This window comes from Martes martes (assembly GCF_963455335.1).
Source record: "Martes martes genome assembly, chromosome: 3".
Taxonomy (NCBI): domain Eukaryota; kingdom Metazoa; phylum Chordata; class Mammalia; order Carnivora; family Mustelidae; genus Martes; species Martes martes.
The window spans coordinates 77,135,301-77,146,232 of NC_137890.1; positions in this window are offsets into that span (position 1 = coordinate 77,135,301).

Sequence of the window (10,932 nt, forward strand, 5' to 3'; positions counted from 1 at the left end):
AAAACAACAAAACTAGAAGGACTCTAGAGTGAATAGAGATAATTTGGGAAGCCAAAATGAATAAATAAATTAGTTTATTTTTATTGTACCGCATACCTAGCCATATGAGAGCCACAAAATCAGAACCAGGTGCTACTTATTAGGACATTTCCCTCGCTGATGGTGAAGGGGAGTCCCAAAGATAGTATCTGTTTGGTAGGCCCAGAGAATAACTAGACCAGAGTGGAACAGGAGCAGAAGAGTTCCCTAGAGATATCTAGAAAGATGTCTCAAGGGGAAAAAATGGAACTGAAAGATTATCTGCCAGAGTTAACCATGAGGAATAGTGGATCTAGTGTGAGACTAGTTAACACAAGAGTCAAAGAAGGCTAAGCAAATTACTCCGAGTGGCCATTGAGCCATGACAAAATTTTGATTGTATAAGAAAGAAACTCTAAGTAGTGTACTTAATTTGGATTAACAGTGAGCGGTATATAAGAATAATCATGACAATATGAATGTACATTTAATTTGTTTAAAGTGTTAAAACTCGTCCTGACCAAGCCTGAGTGGGCACAGCAGTGACTGGGGGAGAGAGCTCTGGGACCCCTGTTCCAGCCAGCCAAGAGAGAAGTGACACTTAGAAATCGGTGGGCTAGACACAGCTGGTGGGTCCCAAAGGGCTGGCCCAACCCCCTTGCCAAAGCTGCCCAAAAATTCTTGATAGATTATTACAAACGAATTTTGCAGATCATTCCCTAGACACCTTGGCGGGCAAGAAAGGAAGCATTGTGTCCAAGAGACTATACAGGACATGTGGGGGCAGAGGATAAAAAAGTTGTTCCCCTCATTCCTCATTTGCAGTTTCAAGAAGCAACCTGATCGTGGAGGCTCCCAGCCTCCAGGTTATCCTGCTTGAATGTTTCCGCTTCACCTTCCTCTCCTCCCATCCTATGCTTAATAAAAGAACATGCTTGAATATTATCACCTGAAGTTTGCACTGTCTCTATAAAAGTTTGTTTCAGTTTTGTTTTTTGTTTTGTTTTGTTTTTTTAGAAAAGAAATCTAAAGGAAAAATTAAGCGCTTCTTGTAGATGCCAGGAAAAAAAAAAAAAGTGTTAAAACTCTTGGAGGACAAGGGGAGGGAGCAGGTATAAGTCTGGGAGCAGGTACCTATGTTGTAAGATAGTGAAATTCTAACCTTTACTGAAGGAAGTAAACGGAGATTATCTGAAACTGAAAAAAAAAAATCAGGAAAGAGTCCCATAACTAAGTTACTTAGACATATGGAAGTAAAAAAAAGAAAAAAACAACAGAGAAAAAGGCAAAAATCAAAATGAGTGCTTTGGGGATGTGTAGGAATAGCGATGAAGCATGAGATAACCAAATTTTGTTATAGGCTTTATGCTACTCTTGAACTTTTAAAAGCATTGTATATTATTTTGGAAAAAAGTTCAAATTTCCTACTCCATAGATTTTCCCAATTGTGAAAATACCATACTTGCAGAAGAATGCACAAAGTATACAAGTACTGTATAACTAGACACTCTCATCTCTAAACACCACATTGTAACCACCACTCACATCAAGAAACTGAGCACTGCAAGCGACTTAGAAGTGACTTCTCGGAAGAAGTTGCTGTGGTTGAGGTCAAAGAGGTTGCTGCCTGCATTCTCCTCAAGGATTTTGATAGATTCCTTTCTCACATTGAGGTCCTTCATCCATTTTGAGTATATTTTCGTGTGTGGTGTAAGGAAATAGTCCAATTTCATTTTTCTGCATGTGGCTGTCCAATTTTCCCAGCACCATTTGTTGAAGAGGCTGTCTTTTTTCCATTGGATATTCTTTCCTGCTTTGTCGAAGATTAGTTGACCATAGAGTTGAGGATCTATTTCTGGGCTCTCTAGTCTGTTCCATTGATCTATATGTCTGTTTTTGTGCCAGTACCATACTGTCTTGATGATGACAGCTTTGTAATAGAGCTTGAAGTCTGGAATTGTGATGCCACCGACTTTGGCTTTCTTTTTCAATATTCCTTTGGCTATTCGAGGTCTTTTCTGGTTCCATATAAATTTTAGGATTATTTGTCCTATTTCTTTAAAAAAAGTGGATGGGATTTTGATAGGGATTGCATTAAATGTGTAGATTGCTCTAGGTAGAATAGACATTTTCAAAATATTTGTTCTTCCAATCCATGAGCATGGAATATTTTTCCATTTCTTTGTGTCTTCCTCAATTTCTTTCATGAGTACTTTATAGTTTTCTGAGTATAGATTCTTTGCCTCTTTGGTTAGATTTATTCCTAGGTATCTTATGGTTTTGGGTGCGATTGTAAATGGGACTGACTCCTCAATTTCTCTTTCTTCTGTCTTGTTGTTAGTGTAAAGAAATGCGACTGATTTCTGTGCATTGACTTTATATCCTGACACTTTACTGAATTCCTGTATAAGTTCTAGCAGTTTTGGAGTGGAGCCTTTTGGGTTTTCCACATATAGTATCATATCATCTGCAAAGAGTGATAGTTTGACTTCTTCTTTGCCTTTGTCTGATCGCCAAAGGCAACAGAAGCAAGGGCAAAAATGAACTATTGGGATTTCATCAAGATCAAAAGCTTTTGCACAGCAAAGGAAACAGTTAACAAAACCAAAAGACAACTGACAGAATGGGAGAAGATATTTGCAAATGACATATCAGATAAAGGGCTAGTATCCAAAATCTATAAAGATCTTATCAAACTCAATACCCAAAGAACAAATAATCCAGTCAAGAAATGGGCAGAGGACATGAACAGATATTTCTGCAAAGAAGACATCCAGATGGCCAACAGACACATGATAAAATGCTCCGCATCACTCGGCATCAGGGAAATACAAATCAAAACCACAATGAGATACCACCTCACACCAGTCAGAATGGCTAAAATTAACAAGTCAAGAAATGACAGATGCTGGCGAGGATGCGGAGAGAGGGGAACCCTCCTACACTGCTGGTGGGAATGCAAGCTGGTGCAACCACTCTGGAAAACAGTGTGGAGGTTCCTCAAAAAACTGAAAATAGAGCTACCCTATGACCCAACAATTGCACTACTGGGTATATATCCTAAAGATACAAACGTGGTGCTCCGAAGGGGCACGTGCACCCGAATGTTTATAGCAGCAATGTCCCCAATAGCCAAACTGTGGAAAGAGCCTAGATGTCCATCAACAGTTGAATGGATAAAGAAGAGGTGGTATATATACACAATGGAATACTATGCAGCCATCAAAAGACATGAAATCTTGCCATTTGCGACGACGTGGATGGAACTACAGGGTATCATGCTTAGCGAAATAAGTCAATCGGAGAAAGACAACTATCATATGATCTCTTTGATATGAGGAAGTGGAGATGCAATGTGGGGGGGTTGGGGGAGGTAGGAATAGAAAAAATGAAAAGATGGGATTGGGAGGGAGACAAACCATAAAAGACTCAATCTCAAAAAACAGACTGAGGGTTGCTGGGGGGAGGGGGGACGGGAGAGGGTGGTGGGGATATGGACATTGGGGAGGGTATGTGCTATGATGAGTGCTGTGAAATGTGTAAACCTGGCGATTCACAGACCTGTACCCCTGGGGATAAAAATACATTATATGTTTATTAAAATAAAAAATTAAAAAAAAAAAGAAGTGACTTCTAGTGATTGACTTCCTCAATCACACTCCAATGGTAACCATTATCCTAGCTATTGTAAGGATATATTCTTTACTTTTCTTTACAGTTTTAACACCTACATGCTCACCCCTAAACATAGTTGAGTTTTGCCTATTTTTGAACTGTAATATAAATGGAATCATACCATATGCAGCATTTTGTGCCTTGTATCTTTTTCTGAAATTATTTTGTAAGTAGGCTCCACACCCAGCATGGGGCCCAGAGTGGGGTTTGAACTCACAAACCTGAGATCAAGACCTGAGCCGAGATCAAGAATCAGATGCTTAACTAACTGAGCCACCCAGGTGCCCCGTGCCTTGCATCTTTTGCTCAACCTTATGTTTAAGTTTTATCCTTGTTATATGTAACTGAAGATTGTTCCTTTCCACTGCTGCATAGCATTCCGTTTTATGACTATATCACCATACACCTATTTTACTGTTGCTATTGTTTACAGTTTTGGGCTATTAGAATGGGGTTGCTATAAACATTATACATGTATCTTATTGCATATGCTTAAAATTCTCTAGAATCCACGTTTAGGAGTAAGCTGATGGTTCCTAGGCTTTTTATGTGTTCCACTGGATAAGAGGAAGATAAAATGTTTTTGAAAGGCTTTGTAACAAATTACACTCTAACAGCAACCATGGTCTGAGAGTCCATGCTGTTATACATCCTTGCCAAAACATGTTAGTGTCAACATTTTTGAATTTTCCTGATTAAAAATAAAGCTAAATACTTTCACATATGCTTACTGAACTTTTGGCTATCTTATTTTGTGAAGTCCTGTTTAAATGTTTTTCCCATTTTTCTGTGGAGCCTCTGCCTTTTTCTAATTTATTTGTAGAAGTTCTTTATATTTTCTTAATATGAATCCTTTGTATATTATATGTATTAAAACTGCCTTACACTCTGGGTGCCTGGGTGGCACAGTCAGTTAAGCCTCAAACTCTTGATTTCAGCTCAGGTGATGATCTCAGGGTCCTGGGATTGAGCCCCACGTGGGGCTCTGTGCTCGGCACAGAGCCTGCTTGTCCCTCTCCCTCTGCTCCTTCCCCCTATGCTCTCTTTCTCTCTAAAATAAATAAAATATTTTTTAAAAACCTGCCTTACACTCTATGGTTTGTCCTTGTACTGCTTTATCGTTGTCTTTTTTTTTTTTTAAGGAATAGAAATGTGCAATTTAAGTACTGTTCAATTTATTATCTACAATGTTTTTATAGTCTGTTTTAAATAATTTTCTCTATAATAAAGTCATGAGACTCTTCTCACCTACCCTCCAAATGTTTATAATGCTGCCTTTCACATATGGGTCTTTAATCAACATAGGAATGCATAGTGTGGGGTCAGGATCAAATTTCATCTTTTGACCCATATAGACAGCAAATTTTCTCAGCCCCATTTATTGAAAAGAGAGTTTCCCCATACTGATCTGTAATATCACATTTTTTCATAAACCAGATATATGTGGTTTTATTTCTGGACTCTCATTCTGTTTGCCTATTCTTGCAACATGCCACCTTAAGTACTGTAATTTGGGAAAGTCTTGCCTTCTTGTTCTTCCTCAGAATTATTCTTAGCCCTTTACATTACCATATAGGTTGTAGAATCAGCTTGTTACACATACATACTGACAATTTCCCTGCACCCCCAAAATATATACATACACCAACCTGTTAGGATAGTGATTGGGAATACATTGAATTTATAGATAGATTAGTTTGGGAAGAATTGATATATTTTAAAATTGAGTTTTCTATTCCATGAATATAGTGCATCCTTCCATTTAGTTAGGTCTTGTGTGTGTGTGTGTTGGCAGAGGGAGTGAGAGAGATTGAGATAGATATACCCCAATATATCTTTCCATCCATCCATTTATGGAGTTTTATAACATTCTCTATAAATATCTTACACATATTTTGTTAAATTTGTTCATTGACATCTGACATTATTTTTATACTGTGGCAAGTACAATTCCATTTTCATCTTCTATTAAATTGGAACTTATATGCTGTTTCTAAAAGCAGTTTCCCTAGCAATTAAAAAATATAAACAGCTCTTTTTTTTTCTTTTTTTAGAGAGAGAGAGAGAGAAGGAGAGAGTAGGGTGGGGATATGGGGGAAGGGGCAGAGGAAATGGGAGAGAGAATCTTAAGCAGGATCGATCTCACAACCCTAGGATCATAACCTGAGCCAAAAAAAAAAAATCAGATGCTCTAACTGACTGAGCCACCCAGGCGTCCCTAAACACAACTTTTTAAGACTAAAGTTAACTAGCATTCCTACTTTCTACCAAGGTGATACAAGGATCCTAAGATACTTTATTTCAGTCCTCACTCATATATTTAAATTGCTTTTCAATTTTATAAAACTTTATTATTATGGTTTTATGCAGTCAGTGTTTATTTACATTTATTTATTTCTTTTTTTTAAAAAGATTTTATTTATTTATCTGACAGACAGAAATCACAAGTAGGCAGAGAGGCAGGCAGAGAGAGTGGGGGAAGCAGGCTCCCTGCTGAGCAGAGAGTCCGATGTGGGGCTCCATCCCAGGACCCTGGGATCATGACCTGAGCTGAAGGCAGAGGCTTTAACCCACTGAGCCACCCAGGTGCCCCATTTATTCATTTCTTTACACTAAAAAATCTTCATTTCTTTTGTAGCTTAGATCTTCCATCTGTGATCATTTTCCTTGTTCTAAAGTATAAATTTAGAATTTGCTTTAGTGTGGATCATGGCAAACTCAATCTTTTTGTTTGTTTGTTTTTTGGAAAAATGAATTTTCCCCCCTACTCTTATTTTCTGAAAGATATTTTTTTCCTGGGAGAAGTATTTTATTTATTTATTTATTTATTTATTTATTTATATTCATTTTTTGAAAGATTTTTTTTCTAAGTTATCTCTGCACCCAACATGGGGCTCAAACTTACAACTCTGAGATCAGGTGTCGCATGCCCTACTGACTGAGCCAGCCTGGTGCCCCTGGGAAAAGTACTTGAGATTGTCAGTTGTTTCTTTCTGTATGTGGAAGATACCATTGCAATGTTACATGGCTTCTATTGCTGATAAGAAGTCTACTGGAAGTTTAACTGTTGATCTGTTGGAGGTAATTTGTACTTCTATCTGGATGCTTTTAAAATCCCCATTTTTGTCTTTGGTGTTGCCATAATGAATTCACCATAGTGAACCTGTAATTCACTCACCTGTGTCTAGAGATGGATTTCTTTTTAATATACTTGGAATTCATTGGTTGCTTTATTCTGTGGATTGGTGTCTGTCATGCATTCTGAAAAAAAAAAAAATCAGGCATTATCTCTTCAAATATCATCTTTGCCCCAGTCGTTCTCCTTCTCTCTTATTCTTGTGAAACTATGATCAAGTTTGCTTTAGATCTTTTAATTCTATCCTTCATTTTTCTTAACCTCTTTTCATATAATCTTTTTGTCTCTCTGTATTCCTTTTCTTTGCGGATAATCTTCTTTTAGGAACTTCCAGATTTCTAATTCTTTTTCTAATTTGTCTAATCTGTAAACTCACCCAATGAGCTTTCCATTCCAATTTTTGTATTTCAGTTGTAGAACTTATATTTGGTTCTTCTTCATATTTGCTGTATCATTCAAAAATCATTTTCCCCTATACTGCAGATGTTTTAAAGGTCTTTAATTTCTTTAAATAAAACAGTTGCTTTATAAACAAAGCCTGATAATTATAAAATCTTTTATTGCCATCAGGTTGTAACTGCCAATGATCTCTTGAGAATTGTTTCCTTGTGTTCTAGTTTTTTTGTTGTTGTGATGAATTATTTTCCTTTGAAAACTAATCGTGAGAATTATTTGAAACCTATCATAGAGGTTTGTATTTAAAAAATACAAAAAGAATTTGTATTTGTTGTAATAAGATGTATTTTGTATTTGTATTTGTATTTGTATTGTATTTGTATTTGTATTTGCTGTAATAAGATTCCTAGGCACTACTAATTCCAAGCACTTTCAATTATATGCACAGCTTGACATTTGGGAAAAGTTTTTTAGGTAGTAAGAATATAGGTTGCAAATCCATCTATTAACTTTTTTGTGGTTGTAATATATCCAAGACAGGCAATTTCTCAATGTCAATGCAAATTTTCTGATGTATTCTATGGTTTGGGTTGGTTGTATTTTTATATGGCCCTGGCTTTATGTAGGAAGAGTACCTCATTAGACTCCCCATTCATTAGGCCCTAGATTTTAACTTTTGAATTTCATGTCCTGTAAGAAATGGAAATGGCCCTTTTGCCACAATTTCACTATCCTGCTTACCTCTCTAGGTATACATTTTCTTATAGTTTGCTCTTGTACCTTCTCACTAACTTGTCAGTTACCTGATGCTTTACAGAACTTGATTTCTACTTTGTTATTTTAATTCTTTTTTTTTTTAAAGACAGGGTCATTTCCTAGCCTATTATGTTATCATAAGTGGAACTTATATATAGATTTTGAAAAACAAATCAGTATAGAATAGCTGTTAAGAATACAGACTCTATAGTCAGAGAAAGACAATTATCACATGATCTCTCTGATATGAGGAATTTGAAAGGCAGGGCAGTGGGTCGTGGGGGTAGGGAAGGAAAAAATGAAACAAGATGGGATCCGGAGGGAAACAAACCATAAGAGACTCTTAATCTCACAAAACAAACTAAGGGTTGCTGGGGAGTGGGGAGGTAGGGAGAGGGTGGTTGGGTTATGGACATTGGGGAGGGTATGTGCTATGGTGAGTGCTGTGAAGTATGTAAGCCTGATGATTCACAGACCTGTACCCCTGAGGCAAATAATACATTATATAAAAATAATTCTTAAAAAAAGAATACAGACTCTAGAGTCAGACTATCTGGCTTTACATCATGGATCTAGGCTTTAACTTCTCTGTGATATTGGGCAAGATACTTAACTTCATTGTATTCCACTTTGTTCATCTTTAAACCGAGGAAAGGAACAGTATTTTCCTCATAACACAGGTGTTGCATTTGGTACACTTTCTGCCTCCTGATAATCCCTTAGTAAGTGTTAGTTACTGTTATTACCTCTCCGCGAAAATTGGTAAAAGAGAAAAAAGTGAGAAATGATAAGAGGAAAGAGTGGAGGAGGATAGCCTGGTATGTGAGGGCAAACTGCAGATGAACAGGAAATAGGGAAAATGACAAAAAAATGTGGGAGAAACAGTATACAAAGAAGTTTTATTAAGGGAGTCTTGATGTATATTATTCAGTATAATTCACCCTATTCTATCTTCTCAAGAGATCTTCAGTAAGGAGCTATATTAGTTTTCAGTGTTTTGTTTTGTTTTAAAGCAGGATTTGTGTTTCTTTTGGATGAGATACTGTACCAACACTGGTGTCTAGGTGGCTTGATCTTCTCCTTATTTCACATATACCTACAGGAGTAAGTAATTTCACCACGAAGACTGCTGTGTTTAATAAGTATTTGCTTTGGCAATCTGTCTGGAGCAGAGCAGGCGTTCGAAACACAAAACAAAACAAAACAAAACAAAACCAAAAAACAGACAAACCAAAACAAACCAACACCAAGACAAGTTGAATAAATATTAAAATAAAATAAATATAAATAAATAAATAAATAAATAATGAGATGCTGGCAAATTTTTAATTAGAGAAGAAAATTTAGGTGGTAAGCCTTTGTAGCATCAAACACAGCAAGAAAGATGATGTAAAAATGATGGTGGTGTTTTACAAAGAGCATTTTCTAGTTACAATAAGTGAAATTGCTTACTACAGAACCCCTGGGAGACACAAAGCAGGGCTTCTCTACCTCTTCACAGTTAACCTATTGGTCTGGGTAATTCTTTATGGGGGGGTGCGGCGGGGGGCGGGGTTGGTGTCTGGTGCTCTGTAGGATGTTCGGCAGCAGAGCTAACCTCCACCCACTAGATGTCAGTACCACTCTCCACACGTGCACCCACTTGTGATCACCCAAAATGTCTCCGGAGATGGCCAGATATCCCCTGAGGGGCGAAATCACTTCAGACTGAGAAAAACTGAAACACAGGAATTACAAAAAGTCACCCACAATCCTCCCATCTAGAAATGTAAACTTTTTATAAAAAAGATTTTTATTTATTCATTTGACAGAAAGAGAGAGAGTGCACAAGCAGGGGGAAAGACAGAGGCAGAGGGAGAAGCCAGCTCCCCGCTGAGCAATAAGCTCAATGTGGGACTTGATCCTAGGACCCTGGGATCATCACCGCAGCCAAAGACAGACACTTAACTAACCGAGCTACCCAGGTGCCCCAAAATGTAAACTTTTTGTTTATACAAATAAAAGTTACAAAACAGAGTCACATTGATCTTACCATTCTATAGCCAGCATATTTTTCATTCATTAATTAGCATCAACATTTTTGTTATGTAATATTCCTCTGCAGCATAGTTTTGTGGGGTTTTTTTGGTAGTGGGAGTACTTTATAATTCCTCCTTCCTCCCTCCCATCCCTTGAATCATTGCTGTCCTCCCCTTCATTTCAATTATACATAAATGCACACATACACGTGTGTGTACACACATACTTGAACAAAATATTTTTTATTACATCAATAAAGAATAAGAAAATGTTTTTATTTTACTTTCACTAATTCTTTCTCCAATGCTCTTCCTTTCCTTAAGTAGATTCGTTTTTGACCTGTATCATTTTACTTCTCTCGAAAGGGCATCTTTTAACATTTTTTTCCCAAGGCAGCTCTACTGGCAACAAATTTCCTCAATTTTTATTTGTCTGAAAAAGTCTTTATTTCACTTTACTCTTCTCTTGCTTGTTCAGCCTCATCACATCTGAAGAGAAGTCAAATGTGGTTGTTATCTTTGCTCTTCTTTGGGTAGACTGTTTTTTTCCCTCTGGCTTTTTCAGAATTTTTCTTTATCTTTGACTTTCTATAGTTTGAGAATGATATGCAGTCTTTCTGACATCTATGCTGCTTGGTGTTCTCTGAACTTACTGGGTCTGACTTTTGGTGTATGACATTAATTCAAGGGAATATCTCAGACATTATTGTTCCAAATATTTGCTTATGTTCCTTTTTTTCGTCTTTGGATATTTATTACGTGTGTCTGCATTTCACCTTTTGTAGATGTCCGGTAGTTCTTGGATATTCTGCTCCAATTTTGTTTTTTGTTTTCAATCTTTGTTTTCTTTGTTTTTCAGTTTTGGAGGTTTCTGTTGAGATACCTTCAAGCTCTCTGTGGCTAGAGATCTCTTTCCGTAGCCATGTCCAAATT